This window comes from Cervus canadensis, chromosome 2 (assembly GCF_019320065.1).
Source record: "Cervus canadensis isolate Bull #8, Minnesota chromosome 2, ASM1932006v1, whole genome shotgun sequence".
Lineage (NCBI taxonomy): Eukaryota > Metazoa > Chordata > Mammalia > Artiodactyla > Cervidae > Cervus > Cervus canadensis.
This window is the reverse complement of record NC_057387.1, coordinates 23,499,556-23,524,726: the sequence shown is the minus strand read 5'-3', so window position 1 is coordinate 23,524,726 and position 25,171 is coordinate 23,499,556. Positions and strand designations below refer to the sequence as shown.

Here is a 25,171-nt window from a genome sequence, read left to right as displayed (position 1 = left end):
TAGGTTAAGTTAAAAAATTCACCAGCTTTCAATTAAAAACACATTATTTTATTCTTGTAGATATCATCTGTGAGAGATAATGTCTCCCAGTAAATCTTGATTCCAAAACCCCACTGAGATGACAATACTGTCATTATACTGCCAAATCCTTTTTCTAAGTGGTGTATAGATAATATTTCAATTCATCCTCACAACAGGCATATGGGATAGTTACCATGTTATTCTCTTTAACACATAAGGAAATTGAAGCTCAATGAGGTGACTTGTCACTAGTCACATAATCTATAGGTTTGACTAGGAAATAAATCTCCAGTTCTAAAGTTGGAGATACAAGATAAAATATATATATATGCCTTTTCCCAGAGACCCGGACTAAAGAATGAGTGAAAGTCAACGCGTTAGTCACTCAGTCATGTCCGACTCTTTGTGATCTTACGGAGCCCACCAGGCTCTCTTGTCTATGGGATTCTCCAGGCAAGAATACTGGAGTGGGTTGCCATTCCCTTCTCTAGGGTATCTTCCTGACCCTGGTATTGAACCTGGGTCTCCTGCATTGCAGGCAGATTCTTCTCTGTCTGAACCACCAGATCAGGGAAAGAATGAGTATTAAATACAAATAAGCTTTCTCATCACTTTCTAGCCTCATGGACTGCAAGGAAGAAGGATGGGGAGGGTGCCCAATAGAAGATGCTTCACGCCTCCAGGCAGGTTTGGTATGAGCTGATAGAGAAGGGTGGGTGAAATCTTCCAACAGACCACTAATTCCTCATGAAACTGAGTCTGCACTTTCCCAGGCAAGAGAGAAAACCCACCACCATCAGTTGGTCTGAACAGGTGCCACAGCAGCCACAAAGGCTGAGTAATTCTCATTACTCAGTATTCCATAATTGACTTTCAACCCAGTTTACAAAGTGCCACCTCCCAACAACTGTTCGCATCCTGGATGGTTCTCAGCTGGTCCGTTTCCATGTGTAATGCTCATTCCCTCTTTGAGACCACCACAAGAGACAGAGTCCTGGGATGCTGTTAATAAACAGCGATCTGGCTGGTTCTTGGTATCTCCTTTGTTTTTCTACCCGCCTATAGTTCAATTTGTTTAAGCTATGTAGCCATGCCGTAATTGAAACAGTACTCCAGAAGAATTCAAAAGGAACCCTATATCCACAGAAATCATCTCAGATTGACGCTACCTAAGAGATCATCAAATCCTACTACTTTATATTCTAGATGAAGTCCTGAGGCCCAGAGAAGAGAAACGGGCAGATCCTGTTGATGCCCCACTGGAGAGGTTTCATTTTGCTTGTAGTTAACGGGCTGCCCTTGGGACTTTAGGGAATCGCTCTTGGACCCTAGACTCCTTGTCTTTTACTGAGGGTCTGAGGAGATTGACTGCTTAGTTCTGCACTACCCAACCTCTACTCCAGCCCAGGACATTGAAGAACTACCTAGTATAAGGGTACAAAATTAAGGGGCTTTGCCTCCAGGAAAACTCTTAGGGGAGATTTAACTCCCTGCATTCCTGGGGCTCAGGCTGAGGGAGGAACTTCCCCTGAAACTGCATCCTTACTTGGCTTCTGCTCTCTTCCTCTTCTATTCCTGCAGGTCCTTTCTGGTCTTTTCCAAGGAGCACGATAGGAATAGGCCCCTAGTGTCTGAACTCACATCCAGGAATCTGCTTCTGGGAAAACCACATCTGGGACAGGAGGAGATTTACCCTGGCTACACCCGCACTCAGAGGCCAGAGCAGAACAGAAATGTATGACTTCTGCTTCCTAGTTCAGCACACTGTTCATCTCTCTACCGGGATTCCCCATAATTCAGCTACAAGAAGTGATACTCAGGTTACCCAGTCTGAGAATCCTGTCTGCCCAGACCTCCTTACTGTGGTCTCCTGCAGAATTTCTTCTACTGAAGCGAGTTAGTATTCTGCTACTGTCCTCTCTGAGGGACACAATAAGGAATCTTCTAACACCATGGTGTTTATGGTAGCTCGGTGACCACAATCACCATCTGCCACACAGCCTACTGGCCTTTGTACAGGAGAAATTTTTATTAGACCTCAGAACCAGGAAACGCTCTGCTTCTCTTAAAAACTCAGTGGTCTATTTATTATATTGTCAAAAAGAATCTTGTACTTCATACTTTCACCTATTATTTCGGCCATTAGAATATTCAGAGACAAATTTGCAGCTCATATTCACTGACTGTGTTGGGCTTTTTGGTATGTCTGTTCCTGACTGTTCTCTGCCCTCACTTAGCATTCCACACTGTTTGTCTCTGCCTTACTCTTTTTTTTTTTCACCTTTTGATATATAGTTTTTCAGCTCTCCCAAAACCAAAGTGAAGGAGAGTGTTAAACTAAGATGACAACAATACATTATGTAGATAGAACATGAAGTACTTTACTAAAGGAAAATTGTTCTAGTTTTAAAATACTGGTTTTATTTTTTTTAATTTATTTTTCAAATACTAGTTTTAAAGTGTAAAATACTATTTCTTTCTCATTTTTAAAATGTGTGTTGTCATCTCACACACGGTAGAAAGAATATGCTGCCCACTCTAGTATTCCCTGCTGACTCAGCCAGTAAAGAATCTGCCTGCAATGTGGGATACCTGGGTTCGATCCCTGGGTCAACCCTGGGTCAATCTGGGTTCAATCTCACACATTCTCATTTTTTCAGTTTTTTTTATTTTTGGTTGCACTGGGTTTTTGTTGATGAGCGGGCTTTCTCTAGTTGCGGAAAGTGGGGGCTACCCTCTAGTTTTGGTCCTTGAGCTTCTCATTGCAGTGGCTTCTCTTCGTTTTGGAGCACAGGCTCTAGGTTGCACAGGCTTCAGTAGGTGGCTCGTGGGCTACACAGCACAGGCTTAAAAGTTGTGGCTCACAGTCTTAGTTGCTCTGCAACATGTGAGATCTTCCCAAATCAGGGATAGAACCTGGGTTTCCTGCATTGGCAGGTGGATTCTTTACCACAGTGCCACCAGGCAAGCCCTCTTCCTCATGGTATACTACATTTTTCACTGATTATTTTTAAATAATTTATGGTGATAACTATGCTTTTTCAAAAAGCCTTTCCACAAGATTGCTGTGTGAGATGACGACACAAATATAGAGACTCAGGGTTTAAAGCGCTGCAATGTAATTTTCCCATGGTTTATTTTTTGATTGATTCCTGCATCATTAACACAATAAATGTTTTCAATTTCTGTTACCTTTACTGAAATTTGTACTCATTAGGCAGACATTTCTAGTGACTACTCCCAGCATTTCTGTAAAAATTAGCCATAACAAGTAATAAGACTTTCACTGTGAACCGCTAAGGGATCAACACCTTCTTTAGAGAAGCGTAGCTAATTGCAATTCAATTGCCAGGGGCCTCTTTTCAAAGGTTAAAAGCATTTATGACCATTAAAGGTATTGATTGACTAATATCTTGTACTCAGAGTTGCTTCAGATAATAATACACACTTATCTGGCACTGTCTATACACAGCATAGGCCTTCCCAGGTAGCTCATCAGGTAAAGAATCTGCCTGCAACGCAGGAGAGCCTGGTTTGATCACTGGGTTCATCCCTGGGTTGGGAAGTTCCCCTGGAGAAGGGATCAGCTACACAGTCCAGTATTCTGTCCTAGAGAAGTCCATGGACAGAGGAGCCTGGTAGGCTACAGTCCATGGGGCTGCAAAGTCAGACACACCTGAACAACTTTCACACACAACATGTTGTTCTAAGCGCTTTACAAATATTAACTCAATTTTCACAATGACCCTTTGAGATAATATACTATTATGTCCATTTTACATGTGAGGAAGCTGAGTCCCAAAGAGATTCAATAACTTGCCTTATACTTTTCCTTTTTATATGGAAAGGAGGGGAAGTAGAAAGAAGTAGACACAGAGAATTTAAATTGTTTTAGGTTGTGATCATAACTACAACAAAAATAGAGTGAAATACCACCATGGAATTCAGAATTTCTAGTTCACAAATCCAAATTTAGTATCTCTGTTCTCTTTTTATATCCTTATGAGGTTAGCAGTACCTCCATATGCCTCTTTTGTATTTCCTGAGAGGCCTCAGAAGTAGAAGATAGTGGCCAAAAGCAAGATTCAGAGTTTCTAAGTTCCTTGACCAAACGTTTGTTAAATAAAGTAAATTTACAAAGTGTTTACAGAAATCAGGAACTAAATATGGTAGGCTCTGATCACTGATAGTAAGTACCATAATATTAGGAAAGGATCATCTAGTTATATAGTATCATCAACAAAACACTGTATCTAGACACTTAACTATCTATTCATCAATTTACCTAAAATCCTGTGTTGGGAAATATACAAAGGAAGTAAACCATCTTAGTTCTTGTCTTTGGGGGAGTTTATAAAATGAAAAATATGCGAACATCAGTATTTCACACAGAAATTAACCAAAAACTGCATACAAAGAGGAAATAATTAATACACATTATGCTTCTGTTATGCCTGTACTTTGCTTCCTGTAGAATGAGAGAATCATTTCCCTACAGCATATTCAGATGGAAACCAGGTTGGTCACTGACACACTCCGTCAGCCCTCATACTCTTTAAAATGCCCTCCCTCAGGAACCGTGTCCAGCAGCAGTAGCTTGTTGCCCTTTAGAATCTCACAGAACATACGTGACCTACATGAATAAAAACATCTGGGTCTCCTCATTCTTTTCTGTACTTTTTGAGGCTGACACCAAGAAGAGCATATAAGCTGCTCATGTCTGGCTGAGTCTCCCAGTGGAAGGTAATGCAGGAGTTCTTTGGAAGAAAAAAAAATGAAAAAAAAAAAAGGGGGGGTGAGGGGGATCAGTCCAGGCAAAGTTAACAGATAAAAGAGTTAGAAGCAGGATTAGGATGATGAAGGATGTTGAACAGATTTGTCTAAAATTAGCTAAGAGAAAGGATGGCAGAATAAGGAGATTCAAAAAAACTCAGAGGCACTCTAGCATGACACCTTGAAAAGGAGCCCAAAGGATTAAAGTTTGATTCACAGCAACATGACAAGTCACCAGCCTGGGCCTGCTGCTACTGCTGCTGCCAAGTCGCTTCAGTCGTGTCAGACTCTGTGCGACCCCATAGATGGCAGCCCACCAGGCTCCCCCGTCCCTGGGATTCTCCAGGCAAGAACACTGGAGTGGGTTGCCATTTCCTTCTCCAATGCGCGCATGCATGCTAAGTCGCTTCAGTCATGTCCGACTCTGAGCGACCTTATGGACAGCGGCCTGCCAGGCTCCTCTGTCCACAGGATTCTCTAGGCAAAAATACTGGAGTGGGTTGCCATTACCTTCTCCAAGGCCTGGACCAGTATCCTGAAAATAATAGTCCTGCAATAAATATCTGCTGTTTTGAAGACAAGATTGGCAAAGATGATGATGATGTTAAAGAAAAGAAAGCATGGTGTTGTGCCCTGGTGTCAAACAGAGAAATAGCTTTGGCAGCGTGTTTGTTGCCTTTCAACAGGTTTGGTGTCCATTAAGGAAACTAACATTGAGAGCAGAGCTTTTTTTTTTTAGAACCATACCTTGTTCTTTAAAAAAACACAGGGGAGATAGCACAGAAGAGGTTAGAATTTGAGTTGGGACAAATAGAGTTTAAAGGTGACAACTATGCACGTACCACAGCTCAGCTGGACATCAGCTCTCTGAAGACAGCCCCTCCTGCTTGTACATCCAAGTAACTCTTAGCACGCCCTCTAGCACCTGCATCTCCCAAGAAGCCTAATTCTCCTCTTCATACATACAGTCATTGGTATCTAACCTCTCTCATCACTCTGTCACTATCTTCCAGCTCATCTGGATTTCACCTGTGTAAAATGACTGATCATTTCTGGTGAATAAATCTCTGGATGTTTTCAGGGAATAAAGGCAATATAAATACACATAGGCACGTCTTAGTCGCTCAGTCGTGTCCAACTCTCTGCAACCATATGGACTCTAGCCCACCAGGCACCTCTGTCCGTGGTTGGCTTCTCCAGGCAAGAATACTGAAGTGGGTAGCCATTTCCTTTTCCAGGGGATCTTCCTGACTGAGGGATTGAACCTAAGTCCTCCTGCATTAGCAGGCGGATTCTTTACCACTGAGCCAAGGAAATGTAGCACTGTTTAAAATGAAGGGAAAGGATATGTGCAGGGAAGATCAAATCAAGGCACTGGGTCTTTACCTGGCTACTCTCACATACAGTAACACCTGGCTCTTAAAATAATGAGTAACAACAACAACAAAAAGATCTTATCACTTTTAAAAAATCTTCATATTGGATTAGCCCAAGAGTTCATTCAGATTTTTCTGTAAAAACTCATGGAAAAACCCAAATGAACTTTCTAGCCATCCCAATAATTGGAACATCTGTAGATACTTGGGGAAATGGCAATAAGGCAGATGACACTTTCAATATCAGAAAGAAGATGCCCTCCTACCTTGGAGTTGTAGATTAGAAAAAAAAAAAAAATGAGAGAGAGAGAGTGCTATTTAAATGTTCACTAGACCACTGACACAGAAGTTTAATGTAGTAAAGAGGTTTATGTGGATGCCAGGAATGGAGCTAGCTAAAGAGGAAGAGGAAAATCTACACTAAGGAGAAGCCCATTGGCTTGTAACACATTCAGAGAATGCAGAGAGCTGTGAACCATCAGGAGAAATAACTAGCAAATGATAGGATAATTACAAACAGATGTATCTGAAACTACTGGCAGGACTTGCAACTGTGGATTTTATCAGATGGTAATTTATCCTGGAACAAATGTCAATCAATGAACTATCCCATTCCAAAACCAGGATTTATTTCCAAGGTTTGACAAAATATCATAGGAGAACAATTATTATTGAGATAGTAACCATCCTCTCAAATAAAAGGAATAATCAGGGAATGAGTCATTCTCTTTAAGAGATACTAACTAGCAAACTGAAAATTATTCAGAAAACCCTTGTAACTCTCATCTATAGTTTTGAAAATGATCTGTGATTTTCCATAGAGCATGGTGAAAATAATGGAGTTTTCCTGCTGCTGGGAAACGTGAGGTGTCACTGTTTCTCATTGCCCAGGACTCCAAGTGGAAGGTGTAAAGAACGTGGCTTCCTGTGTCCTGGTCTCACCATCCTTTGGGGGCCCCAGCCTTACCAGAGCCCAGGGGACACCATTCCTTCTGGATACTGGGTTCCAAAGTGCCGGTCACATCATGAATGGAATTCCGTGGAAAGACAGTACTGTCTGCAGATGTTACACTTACTGTTTTAAACAAATATGCCTGATGTCCATTTTTTTTTTTTTGTCATTTGCTTTTATTTCCAAAACCAGAGAGCTGAGGAGCAGCAAAAAGGGATGGGTATGGTGAATCCAGTTTTCTGAAGAAATGGTTCTTAACTAAGGGCTATTTTGCCCCTCCAGGAGACATATGAAAATGTCTGGAGATATTTCTGAATGTCATAATGAGGGGGATGCTACTAGAATCTAGCAGGTAGAGGCTGGGGATGCTACTAAACATGCTACAATGCCCAAGACACACCCCTACAACAAAGACTCATTTAAACCAAAATGTCAACAGTAATGAAACAGAAATGCTGGTCTACAATTACTATTCATTTCTGGTTTACTATTTAATAGGCTATCAAATGGTATGTTTATTTCACATACAAAGAGCTGACTGAAAGAAAGGGATTCTTTTGGGAATAGGCTGAACAGTAAGAGTTGAAGGGTAGGAAAGGAACTATTTTTCTCCAGTGTTTGAGCATGTACTATATTCTGAGAGCTGCACCTGATACATCACTTACTTTATCACATTCAATAATTCAGATAACTTTATGAGACAAATGTTTTTCCTGAACTTTCTTTATAAGTAGACTCTTCTCAAGTAAACAAACTTGAGGAACCTGTAGGCAGCACTATAGAGAAAATGAATTCAAGAGGTAAGAGTAACATATAGGAGTAACATATAAGGAGTAACATAGAGTGTTTTTCTCTGACTTAGTTCACAAAGCATAATACTCTCTTTTATATGGAATCTAAAAAATAAACAAGTGTATATAACAAAATAGAAGCAGACTTGGAGATACAGAGAACGAGCTAGGGGTTACCAGTGGGGAGAGAGAAGGTGAAGGAACAAGATAGATGTGTGGGACTAAGAGAGATAAACTACTATGTTGTTGACTTCCCAGGTAGCGCAGTGGTAAAGAACCCGCCTGCCAATGCAGGAGACGCAAGAGACACGGTTTCGATCCCTGGGTCAGGAAGATCCCCTGGAGGAGGAAACGGCAACCTGCTCCAGTATCTTGCCTAGAGAATCCTATGGGCAGAGGAACCTCGTGGGCTATGTTCTATAGGGTTACAAAGACCAAAGTGACTTGGCATGCTCACATGCTGAACAAGTGCTGAACAAGTCCTTCAGCCCATCTTCGAGACTGAAGAAAGAGCCTCAACTCAGGAACAGAGACACCAAGGGTTTAAACGGTTGGGGTGGGGAGCTTGCATGTCTGAAGCAAGGTCCTGGAGTGGCACCCCACCACCTGCGGTAGACAGCAGAGTGGTCACAGCAGCAGGCTTCGCTTCCAGGGCAGGGGGAGGGTAAAAGTTATAGAATTGATGTCAGGCGTGCCCATCAGTTACCAGGAAAACCAGCAAAGGAGCATGCCCCTCACCACCCCTTTGCTAAGCTAACTTGGTGGAGATGTTCTGACCTAAAGCTAGAGCAATACTTAGTTGGGGCCTGAGGCAAGTACGCAGGGAGGTCAATCTGTAAGTAAAGTGTAAGTGAAGCAGGCACTGGTCAAGCTGGGGATGTAGGCAGAGCAAGAGGGCAGACTCCTTTGGTGGCATGATCATACATATGTATAAAATAAATAAGCAATGAGGAAATACAGCTGTTATTTTGTAATAATTTGAAATGGAGTATAATCTGTAAAAATATTGAATCGCTATGTTGTATACCTGAAACAAATATAATATTGTAAATACGTCAATAAAAAAAAAGAGGTGAGGCTAGAGGACCTAAGTCACTGTGTGTGCGCGTGTGTGTGTGTGTGTGTGTGTGTGTGTGTGTGTGTGATCAGTCATGTCTGACTCTTCACAACCCCATCAACTGTAGTCCACCAGGCTGCTCTGTCCATGGGATTTTTCCAAGCAAGAATACTGGAGTGGACTGCCATTTCCTACTCCAGGGGATCTTCCCACATCTCCTGGGTCTCTTGTATTATCAGGTGGATTCTTTACCACTGTGCCACCTGGGAAGCCCATGACAAAATAGTGGGAAAAAAAAAATTCGCTCAACGAGAACCAAAAAGCACCTAAGACATAAGCTATCACCTGTCACCCTCAGCCTGGTGGGGCTGGTTCTTTTGCCAAGTGGTAGAAAATTCCTTTAATTGTTCAATCATGAGAACAACTGGCTCCTCTGAGTGTAGGATGCCTCTAAGCTAGTTGCACACACATTCTGAATCCTGCCTTGATTTCTGACCTGTGGTCTGAGCCTGTGGTCTCAAGAAGACTGTTAGAGGGGAACGAAAAACACATTTGTTAATCTGGATGGCATTAGCTCTGACCACCCTGCCATGGGACAAACACTGTCAGTGCCAGGCATCTGCAAACCCACAAACACCAGGATGCTGGCATATTTTTCTGGCTAACTAAGATGCTTTGCAGTTTTCAAATTTGTAATGTGCCCACCAGATACTGGCTCTAACAGCATTCTAGGGGTTTGGGGTTTCTATCCTTTACTAGTTATCTACAAAACAACCCTAAATATGTGTTGTTCAGGTCTTATGTTACTAGTCCTCTAATTCTATAGCTGCCATATAGGAATATATTTTGATGTTAGTGGTAGTCTCAGTCCAACACTGCAGCAATGGTTGGTCCAGAGAAGGAAAAAATATGCCAAATTCAGTGTTTCTTCTATAAAATCACTGATTATTATTCAATTGATTTTAAAAAATTATGTTGTACCTAAAGACCATAAGGGAGGATGACTAAAAAGGAATGCAGTCTAATCATGTTCATATTTTCTATTCTCAATTTCTTTTTTTTAAATTGTAGTTGATTTACTATGTTGTGTTAATTTCAGGTGTATAGATGAGTGATTCAGGTGTATAGATGAGTGTGTGTGTATATATATATATACACATTCCTTTTCATAGTTTTTTCCCTTATAGGTTATTACAAATATTGCTACTCTCAATTTCTTTTCATTAATTTATATCTCTTATCCTTGCCTGGTCTCAGGAAAGCCTTTTCTTATATTTCTAACATTGCTTGTCTTCAACTTCTGGATTTCTTTGGGGTTTCTAGCCTTCAGAGCACTCTATGAAAGTTCACCAATTTAAGACTTCATCCAACCTTATTCAACCTGCTTACTTCACTTCTTTAGATAGGACCTTATCTAGTCCTGTGTGCCAGGCTGTTCTTGCCTCCTTCTGTAGCTGAGGACTTCCCCTCATAATCAGAAGAGCACAGTTCCCTGCTCCATCCATACTGCTCATACAACTCCAACTGATCACACAAGAGATCTAGATGACCATGGACTTGCTTTCCAGGTGGCACTGGTGGTGAAGATTCCGCCTGCCAGTGCAGCAGACAAGAGACGTGGGTTTGATCCCTGGGTTGGGAAGATTGCCTGGAGGAGGGCATGGCAACCCAATCCAGAATTCTTACCTGGAGAATCCCATAGGCAGAAGAACTTGGCGGGCTACAAGTCCATAAGGTTGCAAAGAGTCGGACCTGACCGAAACAACTTAGCACACATGCACACATTTCAGCAAGTCTTCTTCACTGAAGATCTGCTGCAATCCAGGAATTCTCCAGCTGCTATCTTTTTATGTGGCTCTACACCCTCATCCATCACATAGCTAGCCTACTTTCTTTTGTCTTTTTTTCTTTTTCTCAAAATTTTAATCAATTTTTGAATGGAGCACAATAGTTCTAAAACTTATCTTTGAGTCCCATCAACATTTTATCATATGAGAACATGATTTGAGAGATGTGAATGCAATTTATTGAAAATCTAAAGACACTATCACCTGCACATCAATGAATACATTACAAACAGGTAAAAAGTGAAAAGGAAAAAAAAATCCTCTAGGGTTCTTGGACTTTAAAATGCAAGCTTTTTCTTCTTTTCAACAACCCGCTAAATGAAAATGTGAAAGGGAAATTAGGTAGTTTAAGCTGTTGCAAGTTTCTTTTAAATTGAATCCATGGTAAGAAAAAAGTAAATGAGTAGTGAATACAGTTAATTATACCTCTGAACAAAATCAGTGGCTGCCAACAGAAGTGTGATTTGAAGGATTCCAGAAATACACATACATCTAAAAAGCAAATCTTCTTCTAGTCTATTAGTGTGTTTAATGTCATCCTTAGAGGATCATGTATAGTATGCAGATTAAAATGTAAATACCCCTGGTAAATAAATGAATTAAATGGTTTTGCTCATTAACATATATATAAGGCTGGGGGGGGCAGGTTGTAATGCAAAGGGATGTCACTATGGAAATGATACATTTGGATAAGTGGGGAGTGGGTAAGGCTGAGGCACAGCTGAAGGAAATAATGCCTGTACTGGGTAGTGTGGTTGCAAGAGGGGAGAGTATACAGGGCCTGGGTAAATAGGAAAAGGTGTGAAGGAGGAGGTATCAAGAAAGAGAAATGAGTGAAAACAGCAAGGTGCAAACACATAATTCACAATTTTCCATAATCTGGAAAAGTATTCTTCTGCACAGCTTTCCCCTTCTGTCTGACATTGAGCCTCTGAGAGTTTCTAAAAAAAGAACACTTTTCCTCCAACTCCTCTTAATACTCTGCTTAAACCCAGCTTAGCACAGTGCCTTTCACGTAGTAAGCACTCAATAAATATTTGATTGATTGATACTCTCCTGTCAGCTTATGTGTCCTGCAACTAACACCACATCTCAAGAGGCTCTAAAAGCGAAGTAGGAAAATGCTCATGTTAAATGTGCAGGAGACAGATGCATTCCCACACTTAATGGTATGCAACCACACAACTGGGTCCATACAGTGGGACAGCACACCACAACTGGTATTTATATAGTTTATTAAGATGGATGAAAAGCAAATGCAGTCGTACTTCTCCTGGGAATAAATAGCAAGAGAACTTCCCAGCATAGGTTACTGTGGTTAGAAAAACAGGTTTAATAATCTTACGTCACAGATGTAAGATCCTAGCTATTAGAGAATTGCAGTATTCAAATGCATTCTAAGTGAACACAGTCAAATGAACAACAAAGCTTGGACTCTTGAAATTACCCACCCAATCCATATCCTAGTCACAGTGAAATGTACCAAGAGTCACTAAATCCTAGGTGGTTACATATGGAAGGCTCTGAAAGGAATACTGCCTTTCATATGCTTTTGCATTATGCTCTTTGGGAAGTTCCATACATTTTTTTTTTCTCTAACAGTACAAATGAAACTGTAAGCTGCTGTTAGTGAATAAAACCAGATTGCTCTGGGCACAGAGCCACACCAATCCAGCCCTAATGTGTCAAACAGAACTGAGCTTGGTAGGTAGCCTCTGCCGAGCAAGAAACTTAAGCTAAAGAGAGGAGAAGCCTACAGATATTTTACTTATGCAAATCAGTCTTGCTACAGAGTTGAAAGAGAATGGCATTGAAACATGTATATTATCATATGTGAAATGGATCACCAGCCCAAGATTGAAGCATGAGACAGGGTGCTCGGGGCTGGTGCACTGGGATGACCCAGAGGGATGGGATGGGGAGGGAGGTGGGAGGGGATTCAGGATAGGGAACACATGTATACCCATGGCTGATTCATGTCAATGTATGGCAAAACCTTGAGAGTCCCTTGGACTGCAAGGAGATCCAACCAGTCCATTGTAAAGGAGATCAGTCCTGGGTGTTTATTGGAAGGACTGATGCTGAAGCTGAAACTCCAACACTTTGGCCATGCGAAGAGATGACTCATTGGAAAAGACCCTGATGCTGGGAGGGATTGGGGGCAGGAGGAGAAGGGGATGACAGAGGATGAGACGGCTGGATGGCATCACCGACTCAATGGATGTGAGTTTGCATATACTCTGGGAGTTGGTGATGGACAGGGAGGCCTGGCGTGCTGCGATTCATGGGGTCGCAAAGAGTCAGACATGACTGAGAGACTGAACTGAACTGAATTGAACTGAACTGATAGCAAAACCATTATAATATTGTAAAGTAATTAGTCTCCAATTAAAATAAATAAATTTATATTTTAAAAAAAAGGACTATAAGAGGTTCAGGGCAGAAACAGATCAGTTAGGGACAGTACTGCAATAAAGCAAGCAAGCTCTGGAAATGGCTTAAACTATAGTGGTAGTTTATAGTGGAAGTCACAGTAAACGGTAAGAATTCCAGATAGAGTCTACAGGTAGATCAGAGAGAATCTGCTACTGAATTGAAAGTGTGATACAAGAGAGAAACAATAACAGTATCTCTGTCCTGACCAATCGGATGAATAGAGGTACTATTTATTACATGGAAGTGCAAAGTTCAATAAGAAAACAAGCTGAAATCATTTTAGTTGAAAAGCCTTTCAGACATTTAAGTGGGGAGGTCAAGTAGACACATGGACCTCTCTGGATTTGAGAGGTTTAGACTGGATATGTAAATTTGAGAGTCATCAGCATAAAGATTTTGTTTAAAAGTGTGAGAATAAATTAGATCATTAGGTGGTAAGTGTTAGTAGAAAAGAGAAAGTGTCCAAGGCCTGACCCTGGGACATGTCAGATTCAAATCATGGCCATATTGATGGAGTTTGCCAGAGGATCATTATGAGAAGCATTCCGGGACCACTGACTAATACAGAACCAAGAGACCATTGCGGGACAGGACTATTTTTATAGATAGAAAATCAACTATGTTAAAAACTCTTATATCCTCTAAATAAGCACTTTCTTATTTATAGTGTATACATGGGGAAAATTGAATAAAGAATCAATTACTCTATAAATAATTACTAGATATTTTTAATCTGTTTAGTCAACCCACAATCCTCCAAACATTTTTTTTAATATTTTACTTTTTATTTTACAAGAGAACTTGGGGATTGAATTGCCGTAATTCTCCACTTCATTGTGCTTGGTATAAAATCCAGAGCCTCCATAACCAAAATCAAAGAGTTGATCTGCTCATTTTTTGATTCATTTGAGTTGCTCAAGTCAAGAAAACTTTTAACTGGGACATATAATTTTGCCTTAAAGCTTAAGCCTATACTATTTTCCTATGTTTATAAATTCCTGGAAATCATATACCCATCTTACATGATTTAAGAATCTAAGTAATCAGAATGCACAGCTTTGGACACATAGAAAAGTATTAATCTCTTTGAGATAATGTTGGTGTGGATGAATGGATGAAGGAAGAAACAGAGAAATAAACATACACTACAAAAATCATTCCTAATGATTAACATACATCAAGATCAATGAAACAGGTAGTTTCTATGACCTTATCTTAATGAAATGAACTGAACTTTCTGGGGGCACACACCTAGTTGTGATTCATCTACACCACTATGCTTATTAGTAAGCCCATAAAACTCATGCCAGATAAATATTCAGAAACCATCTCTTTGATTATCCCAATACTTTGATTAAAAACACTACTGAGACTAAAATCAGTAAGATGATAAGATAGGAAGCCCTAGACTCCCTTTTTTCCCCATGAGCACACCAATTCAACAATACATGGATTCTGCAACCAGAATACACACCAATTCAACAACAATACATAGGCTGCACATAAAACATTTCAACCTTTTCAGATGGTGCCCAAGGAACTGGTTTCTAACTTGCCCATTTCTGAGAACTGATGGGATCCTCCATATACTAGACCCTTGGGGGCTACAGAGAACAAATATGACAGTTTGAGCTAGTGAGTAGACACTGGCCACAGGAGGAGTCCTGTTTCAGTACAGAGCAAGCAGATAAGGGAGGAAAAACCCAGCTCCCAGATTTTCCTTGTGGAAGGAAAGAGCTGAACCTCACATCAAGAATTCAAATATTTTCTGGAGATTGCCCATGGAATGGCTTCTATCTTAGAGTGCTAATGAGACCCAACATATTCTAGACACTTGAGAGCCACTGAGAAAAAAGAAATTGGTTTGAACAAGAACAAAAGAGCACTGTAAAGCCCCTTGCTCCCTGACCCAATGTAAGGCATTTACTGAACCTATCAGAGAAATAATCTGGAGTCATTAAGAATAAAGATGGCAGTTTAGACTGGCATGAAGATTTGAAAGACCCACAGAAGTTGTAGCCAGGTTGATTTGTGAAGGTCTTCTATATGTGGTCAGCATGTAAAGATTGGGAGAGGAGATATTTTTTCTAAAGCATAAATACCTACACAGAATAAAAAAAAATGAAATAATTGGGAAACACAATCCCAACAGAGGAATAAGATCCAGAAACTTACTCTACTAAAACAGAAATACATGAATTACCTTAATTTTTTTTTTCAAAAAAACTTCACAAAAAATGCTCAATGAGCTCAGAAGAACAATGCACAAAGCTAAAATTTCAAGAAAATTTAGTTAAAAGTACTAAACAGAAATCATGGCGTTAAAGAATAAAATAACTGAACTGAAAAATTCAATAGAGAGGTGCAACAGCAGACTAGAATACAGAGTAAAAAGACTCAATGAACCTGAAGATAGGACATTTGAAATTATCCACACAGACACCAAAAAGATGGAAAAAAAAAAACTTAAGGGGTTTATTATTCACCATAAAGCAGACCAATATACACATTGTCAAAGTCTCAGGAGAAGAAGAGGGAGAAAAAAGATAAGAAATCTATTCAACGAAATAAAACCTCATCAAATCTGGGGAAGGGAATGTGCATTGAAATCCAAGAAACCCAAAATATTCCAAGTAAAATGAGCTCAAATAAATCACAGTGATACATATAATCAAATTTTCCAAAGATAAAGACAAAAGGTGAATTTTAAAATGCAAGAGAAAAACAATTTGTCATGACACAGCAAGTCCCATAACATGATCAGTGGGTATTTCAGCAGAATGCTACAAGTCAGTAAGGAATGGGATAATATATTCAAATTACTGATAGAAAAAGAACACTGCCAAAATAGAATATTATGCCTGGCAAAACTGCACTTAAAAAATGAAGAAGAGATGAAGACTTTCTCAAACAAAAACTAAAAGAGTTCATCACCACTAGAAATGCCTCACAAGAAATACTAAAGGGTGTTCTTTGATTTGGTATGAAAGGACACCAAAGGGAAACACAATAGCATTAGAAAGTACAGTTGAACTTTGAGCAATGTGGAGGTTAGAAGCACTAACCCCTGTGCAGTCAAAACTCCACACATAACCTTATAGTCAGTCCTCCATATCTGTGGTTCAGTATCTGCAGACTCAATACTGTGAAGTATAGTACTGTAGTATCTATTGAACAAAATTCAGGTATAAGTGGACCCATACACTTCAGACCGGTGTTGTCCAAGGTTCAACTATATAAAACTTGTTGGTAAAGGTAAATATATAGACAAATACAGAATACTGTATTACAATAATTATGATTGACAAATCAGTTTTAATTCTAGTGTAAAAGTCAAAAGAAAAAAGTACTAAAATAACTATGATAAAAATATGTTAATAGTACACAGAGCACTATATACATATGAAATACAAATTAGATGTAAATTGTAAAGTTGATAACAAAGTTTAGGGGACATTAGTGAAGTATATAATTAATAAAGTTTGTGATTGATGATAAGTTGATAGTAGCTTCAAAAAGACTGTTATAACTATAAGATATTTTATGTAAGCTCCATAGAAACCACAAAGAAAATACCTATAAACACAAAAGAAAGAGAGAAAGGAATCATAGCATATAAATTTTAAAAAAATGAACAAAACACAAAGAAAGACAGGAAAAGGACAAAAGAACTACAAGACAAAGAGAAACCAATTAATAAATTGACAATTGTATATCCTTCCCTATCAGTAATTACTTTAAATGGAAATGGACTAAACCTCTCAATGAAAAGAAATAGAGAGGCTGAATGAATTTTTAAAAACAAGATTTAGCTATATGCTGTGTATAAGATATTCATTTTAACTATATCTGAAAGACATAGATAAGGATAGGCTGAAAGTGAAGGAACAGGAAAAGATATTCCATGCAAACGTTAGCCAAAAAGGAGTAGGAGTAATTATATTTATGGCAGAAAAAAATAGACAAAGTCAAAAATTGTCACAAGAGATCAAAAAGGATATTATGCAATAATAAAAGAGTCAATTCTTTAAGATATAAAAATTATAAATATATAGGTACCCAACATCAGAGCACCAAAATATATAAAGCAAACATTGACAGAACTGAAGAGAAAAATAGACAAAAATAATGGTAGGGGACTTCAATACTCCACTTTCAAAAATGGACAGAACAGCTAGATAGAAAATTAACAAAGAAATAACAGACTTATACCAAACTATAGACTTAATGAACCTAATAGACATGTAGAACATTTCATGCAATAGTATCAGAATTCACCTTTTCCTCAAGTGCACATAAGATTCTCCAGTATCAATGCTATGTTACAAAATAAACTTTAATATAGAAAGATTGAAATTATACCAATTATCTTTTATGACAACATGGAATGAAACTAGAAATCAATAAGTGTCGATGAGGATGTGAGAAACTGAAACGCTTGTACACTGTTATTGGAAATACAAGATTTTTTTGTGGCTACTACTGAAAACAGTATAGATGTTTCTCAAAAATTAAAAAAAAAAATAGAATTACTATAAGATCTAGTAATCCCACTCCTGGTTTATATTCAAAGAATTTAAATCAAGATTTCAAAATGATATCTGTACTTCCAGTTCATTACAGCACTATTCACAACGCTCAAGATGTGGAGACAACCCAAATGTGTATTGATGGATGAAAAGATAAGGAAAATGACATATACATATGATGAATATTATTCAGCCTTTAAAAAGAAAGACATACTGCAATATGCATCAAAATGGATAATGGTCAATCACAAAAGGACAAATACTGCATGATTCCATATAGATTATCTGAAAGTCATCAAACAGGAAACTTTCTAGATAGTCCAGTGATTAAGACTCTGTGCTTCCAATGCAGAGGGTGCAGGTTTGATCCCTAGTCAGGGAACTAAGATCCCAGATGCCACACAGCATAGCCAAAAAAGAAAAGAAAATAATTTTTAAATCTAAATAAATAAATACAAGTAATCAAACAGAAGCTGAGAGTAGAATGATAAGGGCTAAGGAGAGGGAGAAATGGGAAGCTGTTAATTAATGAGTATAAAGCTTTAGATATGCAAGATGAATAAGTTACGGAGACCTACTGTATAATGTCAAGCCTATAATTAACAGTATTGCATAGTACACTTAAACATTTATTGAGAGTTGTTGTTGTTTAGTTGTGTCCAATCCTTTTGCTACCCCATAGACTGTAAACCCCCAAGCTCCTCTCTCCATGGGATTTCCCATTCTAAAATACTAGAGTGGATTGCTATTTCCTTCTCTAGGGCATCTTCTCAACCCAGGGATTGAACTTGCATCTCCTGCATTGCAAGTGGATTCTTTATGCTGAGCCACCTGGGGAAGCCCTTATTGAGAGTAGATAGCATTGAGAGTAGATAGTATTGAGAGTACAGAGTAGATAGTATTGAGAGTAGATGTTATATATTCTTATCACAACAAAATAAAAATTAATAATTTTTTAAAAAATCCATTGACTTCTTCCTACCTTCTACTTTTTTAAAAAATAAAAACCTCTTCTAACACTAAGTTCACATTATGTGCTTAATTGCTCAGTCATGTCTGACTCTTTGTGACCGCATGGACTGTAGCCCACTGGGCTCCTCTGTCCATGGGGATTCTCCAGACAAGAATACTGGGATGGGTTGCCATGCCTTCCTCCAGGGGATCTTCCCGACCCAGGGATCAAATCCAGGTCTCCCGCGTTACAAGCGGATTCTTTACTGTCTGAGCCACCAGGGTAGTCCATGTTATACAGATACTTAAATATACCTTTTTACCTTCAGCTTTTAAATATGCCTTTTCACGTTCAGTTTTCCCGATTCCTTTTTTGTGTTTTTTTTTTTAATTGGGCTCTTAAAAAGATGGAATGCTTCATGAATTTCCATGTCATCCTTGTGCAGAGCCATGCTAATCTTCTCTGTATTGTTCCAATTTCAGTAAAAGTGCTGCCCAAGTGACCACCTACCTCCTACTTGGTGTGTGCTTGCACGCTTAGTCACTCAGTCACGTCGACTCCTTGCAACCCTGTGGACTGTAGCACACCAGGCTTCTCTGTCTATGGCATTTTCCAGGCAAGAATACTGAAATGGGTTGTCATTTCCTCCTCTCGGGGATCTTCTGAGCCAGGGATCGAATCTGCATCTCCTAAGTCTCCTGTATTGGCAGGCAGATTCTTTGACTTAAGTTAAAATGTTTTGACCTACTGTTCAAGGCTCTCTGTAATCCACTAATACCTTTCTTCATCTTACTTTATTCCCACTATTCCTCTGGATGACTGCTTTCCTGATGTCACTATCTACTCATTGTCTGTCTCACCTTCAGCTTTCCTGTGTCATTATGTTTACTCACGCCATTGTATGCTCCACTGCAATAACCTTCCTACTCAGCTCCACCTATACACATTTAGCATTCCTCAAGGCCAAATCTAGGCCTTTTTTATCCACAAAATCTTTATTAAGCATCACAAATGGTACAATATTTCCTTGCCCAAATGCTGGCAGCACAGTAACTATGCTCTTTTCAAGACTTCTGTCACTTTCTGCCTTGACCTATACATATTTCCCCTATGAGACATTAACCTCCTTGAAAATAAAATTCAACTCTACTTCATATTTGTATCATCTTAAGTGATACAAATAATTCTCAAGCATACTGAGTACTGAAAAAGACATTTGTTTAGTGAATAAAGCCATCCTGGAGAACCAAACGTAAGGAATGCATTGAACAGAACAGCTACTGATAGAAAATAATTTATGTTCAGCCTTGGCAAACATAAATAGATACATAAGCCGTGTTTGTGAGCAATAATTTTTTTTTCCTCAGAAACTTCTTTAACTTCTTCAACCATCTTCAGTCCAAAAAAAAAAAAATTAGGTCATCTGTGCATCCTTCTTAGCATTTGTGATAGCCAAAAACAATAAATAAGCTATTTTACATTCCATGTGTGCTTTCCTATAGGCACAGCCTAAATGTTATAAACAAAGAAGCTTAAATTCACACTGGTGCACCCTCCTTTCAGCACCCATTACCACTTCATTACTGCTATGTTTGTTCATTACAAACATAAGAGGAGGCCTTCAGATCACAAAAATCATTATCCAAGTAAACAGTCAATTTTGATGTAAGGAGTTATTGACCACTGCGTTTCAACAACATATATGACCATCACACAAAGCCTTGGTATAAAATATTAATAGCCACTGGTTCCATTCTTTTCCTTTCTCTCCTCCTTCACCTTTTCCCTGCCCTGCCCTCTCACCTTTTCCTGCCAAGGAGGCTTGCAGAAGGATTTCCTTACCTCTATTGTATTTGTCATTTTCCATCTTCTCATTTGGAACAGAGGCTTGCTATGGTCTTGTTTTAAATTTTGTGTTGGACCATGGTGGGTCACTGGTTGAAGTGGAACAAAGTGAAATCCAGTCTGGAAAATGATAATGCTGCTTCCCAACTTCTCATCACTGCATTTTCTGCCCGCCTTGGCTCCAGAAAATTCTCCAGTTATTTCCTTTTGGCAGCACCACTTTTGTGCACTTAATAAATCTGGACTTATGAGGGCGTAGAGTAGCCTTCCCAACATTTTTTTTTAATGTTATGGACGTTGCTATTTCCCTTAGGGAGAGCTAAGTAAAACACCTCCTGCTCTTTGTAATTTCTGGCTCTGCTGTGAGTTTCAGGTTTTGCTGCTCTTGGTGCTGCTTCATGACAGGCAGAGTAACGGTTCATCTATCCAATACGGTTCAACAGGGTCCAAGGGAGTCCTGAGGCCCAAAATTCTTTCCCCTCCTAGAAGCCAATCAGCTTCACCCTTTAGATGTATTGGGTGCTTAAAGTCCCCCCATTAGTATTTATCACCACACATCATTTAACTCAAATGTCCCTTTCTCCATGAAGCCTCTCATAATTTCCTTTGCTCATTTTAGCTTCTGTTTCAGATATAATAAATCAACCTTGCATCTTAATTCTATAATTAAAAGAGAAAATCATATTCTATTATACAATTAGTTGTTTTATATTTCTCTCTCCCCTGCTGAACAGTGAAAGTCTCAGAGGTTAGGACCATATCTTATTAATCTTTGTTTCCCCAGCCTGTGTCACATAGAAGAGGAGCAATTAATGTCCCATGAATGAATATAGTGCCTGAGATCCTATCATACATCATTCCTTTGGATTCCTTTTCTACAAAGCTTCTTCTTAAATGCAAATCCTCTTGGGTAGAATATCATGGTATAATACTAATTCAGTGATTATTATTGGTAAACTATTAAAGCATTCCTCTTGACAGGGACCAGGATCAAGATGAAAACCTTGGGGGCTGGGGAGTATGCCAGAGGATGATTTAAAAGGGAGAGAAAAGGCTCACAAAGGGAGGCATCAAAGATCATCTACTTGATGATTTCAGGTTTTAGGCCAAATCTATCTCCCAGCTCAAGGCTCATTTACTACAGAAAATTATGCTTTCAAAATGTTTGCCCATAGAGGATGTAGGAGTGGACTGTCACAATTAATCCAGAGATGCATTTGTAACTGCAATATAATAGGGTACATGAAATCTTGCCTAGAGCCAATACGTCTTTAGGCTGGAACTCAATAATGATGCGCCTATAAAAAATGTTCCAGCTCTTACCAAAAACTCTGGCAAGCTGAGGGGCTCTTTTCACAGCCAGCCCTCTGGGTTCTCCAGTGACTCAATGTGTCCCTGCTACACCCCAGCTCATTAAGCCGCTGGGTTATACAGACAGACATTAATTACTCAGAATTAAGTGCCTGCGTATAAATGCTTATTTTGGATAATTCAGAAGGTTATTTTAAAGAAGTACCATTAACTGCCCAGCAATTTTGACTTGTGTTCAAAAAGCTTAACTTGGGAAGGCCAGTCACCCCAGTTGGATGACAATTTAGTAAAAAGACGTCACACTTGACTCAACTGGTTTGCTTTCCAGTCTTCCTGGCTCTCCTCTCTGGAGGATCCTTAGCATCTGAGAAGACTGTGTCTCCAAAGATTCATTTACTTACATATATCAGCACCCCTGAAAAAAATGTCTCAATAAATACCTGAATCACTCTCCCGCTGGTTGCGGTGTTGTTGGCACAGCTTTTCTAAGCAGACACGTTATGGTAGTTACAATAGAAAGTTTACTTTAAAAGCAAGATAAAGTGTATGAAACTCTGTCCATACACTTCTCATCACCACAGCTACTTGCTTTGATACCAGCAGACTTTTCAAGACCATGGAGATTTAGGTGCTTGAGCACAATGTTTTTAAATAATCAAATTTATTATTTTAATTTTTTGCCCGAAAGGTACATTTTTAAAATTAATGTCTGCATCCAATTTAAAATTTTCCTATTAGGTGGTTCCTCCCCCACATCCACCCCTTGCCAAGATATTGACATTAAGATTAGTATCAGGGAATTAAACCATAAAATCCACATATCACAATAAAGATCTGAAAAATCATGTTGAAGAGATGATGGCTTCCAAGACCAGGAGACTCTACTGTAAATCTGGCAGTGGTTATATGCACTACAGCATTATAATCTCAGAGCTCTTGTCTTGGGAGTTCCCTGGTGGTCTAGTTATTAGGGTTTAGCACTTTCATTCCAATAGCATGGGTTCAATCCCTGGTGGGGGAACTGAGATTCTTCAAGCTGCACAGTGCAGCCAAAAAACAAACAAACAAACAATAAATAAAATGTTCTTACCTTCCTACTTTACTTTTGACATTTTGCTTTTTGTACCTCAATTTATGCCTCTTTAAGATGGTAACAACACTATCTCATAGGATTGTTTGGGGTATCAATGAAAGGATGTGCTTAGCATAAGGTCTAGTTCATAACACGCACTAAATAACTGTTAGGAATTATTGCTATCCATTGAAAAAATAAATATTCACATAAACACCAATGTGTGCCTTGTACTATGAATGAAAGGGGCATAAATCATGAAATTTCAGAATACAAGAGATAGAGAAACACATCTAGTGGAGAGGGAGAATCCAGACTTGAGCAAGGAACTGGAAACCAGAATGATGTCAGACTTTCTCAACCACAACCACTGAAGCTATAAAAGGATGGAATAATGTCTTAAAATTTTGGAAAGAAAAAGTGATTTAACCTGGAATTCTGTGTAGAAACAATCTAATTATCCAGGGTGATAGGAAAATGATACATTACTATCAATATCCTCAGATAGAAAACACAAGATAATGCATTTGTAAAACAAAAACAGGATGCCATGAAAAGGGATGAATGTGAAAAAAGAGAAAGAAAGAAAAAATTCTTGAAAAACTTTTAAGAAAGTTAATATAATAATTAAAAAATAAGGCCTAAAATATACAGTCAAGAAAATATCTCAAAAATAGGGGAAATAATAAGTTAAAATAAACAACGCCAGTCCAGCTTGGATGCATGAGCAAGTGCTCAGGGCTGGTGCACTGGGATGACCCAGAGGGATGGGATGGGGAGGGAGGTGGGAGGGGGGTTAAGGATGGGGAACACATGTAAATCCATGGCTGATTCATGTCAATGTATGGCAAAAACCACTACAATATTGTAAAGTAATTAGCCTCCAACTAATAAAAATAAATGGAAAAAAAAATGACAATAGAAGATAAAAGAAAAATAGCCAAGTCAGAAAAAAACATTCAACTAATAGTTGCTCCAAAGAAACAGAAGATAGCAAAGGAGGGAAATAAAATTATCAAGCAAAAATTATAGCTTCTCAGAACTGAAACATGTGAGTTTCCAGATGAGAACATTCTATCCTGTGCTTTACTATGGGTGGGAAAAAAAAAAAATTCTATGAATGAAGAAAGTATATAATCAGAAAAATTCAGAAGCATTGCAAGAGAAAAAAACCCCAAATGGCATACAACTGCAAATCAGAATGATGTTAGATAACCTAATACAACTACTGGAGACAGGAAAACAGAATAATGGAATGATGGATGTTGAGGTGCATAACTGGCCTATCCATCTAGTGTAAGAAGAGGCACATGTTCAGAACTATGGGTCAAAATTTTTATTTCTTTCACAGCTTTTTAGATACACCTACCAAGGATTCAATCCAGCAAAAGAATGCATGCTCCAGTTTAAAAAAAAAAAAAAATGGAATGAGATTTGGAATTCAGGAGATAAGAATTCCGTTATAATTTAACAACAAAGAAAAGTCCTATTTTGACAGAAGAAGAAATTCCAAGAACAGAGCAGTGAAGCAGGCCCAGTGTTTAAGGTAAATGGGATCAAAAGGGTAGATGACTCCAGGAGACTTGGGGGAAGTGAAAGGGGAAGTGAAATTGACATTATGATTGTCTGAGCTTTTGTAAATAAAATTAAAAGGCAGTTGGCAGATCTATTGAAACATTTGGGGAAAATTAGAGACAGACACACAGAAAACCAAGCAAATGAAAACTAAAACCACCTAACTTTAGATCGTGATTTCTAAATGCTGCTGCTGCTGCCGTCAATATGAATGCAAACCTATTCAAACCTGGCGACAAGGCCTATGCTCTTTGGGTGAGAAGTGAAAGTGTTGGTTGCTCAGTCGTGTCTGACTCTTTGTGACCCCATGGACTGTAGCCTGCCAGACTCCTCTGTCAATGGAATTTTCCATCAAGAATACTGGTGTATTCCTGGGATAATAGATCACCAGCCCAGGTGGGATGCATGAGACAAGCGCTCCGGCCTGGTGCACTGGGAAGACCCAGAGGAATCGGGTGGAGAGGGAGGTGGGAGGGGGGATCGGGATTGGGAATACATGTAAATCCATGGCTGATTCATATCAATGTATGACAAAACCCACTGGAAAAAAAAAAAAAATTTAAAAAAAAAAAGAATACTGGTGTAGTTGCCATGCCCTTTTCCAGGGGAATCTTCCCAATCCAGGGATCAAACC

The 25,171-nt window shown here is 39.0% G+C and overlaps 1 non-coding gene across 1 annotated transcript; it reads right to left on the bottom strand.

Moving 5' to 3' along the window:
- Nucleotides 1–19,134: 19,134 nt before the first annotated feature.
- Nucleotides 19,135–19,240, bottom strand: LOC122437463. Its single transcript, XR_006268287.1, has one exon. It is a non-coding gene; the product is annotated as a U6 spliceosomal RNA (small nuclear RNA).
- Nucleotides 19,241–25,171: the final 5,931 nt, after the last annotated feature.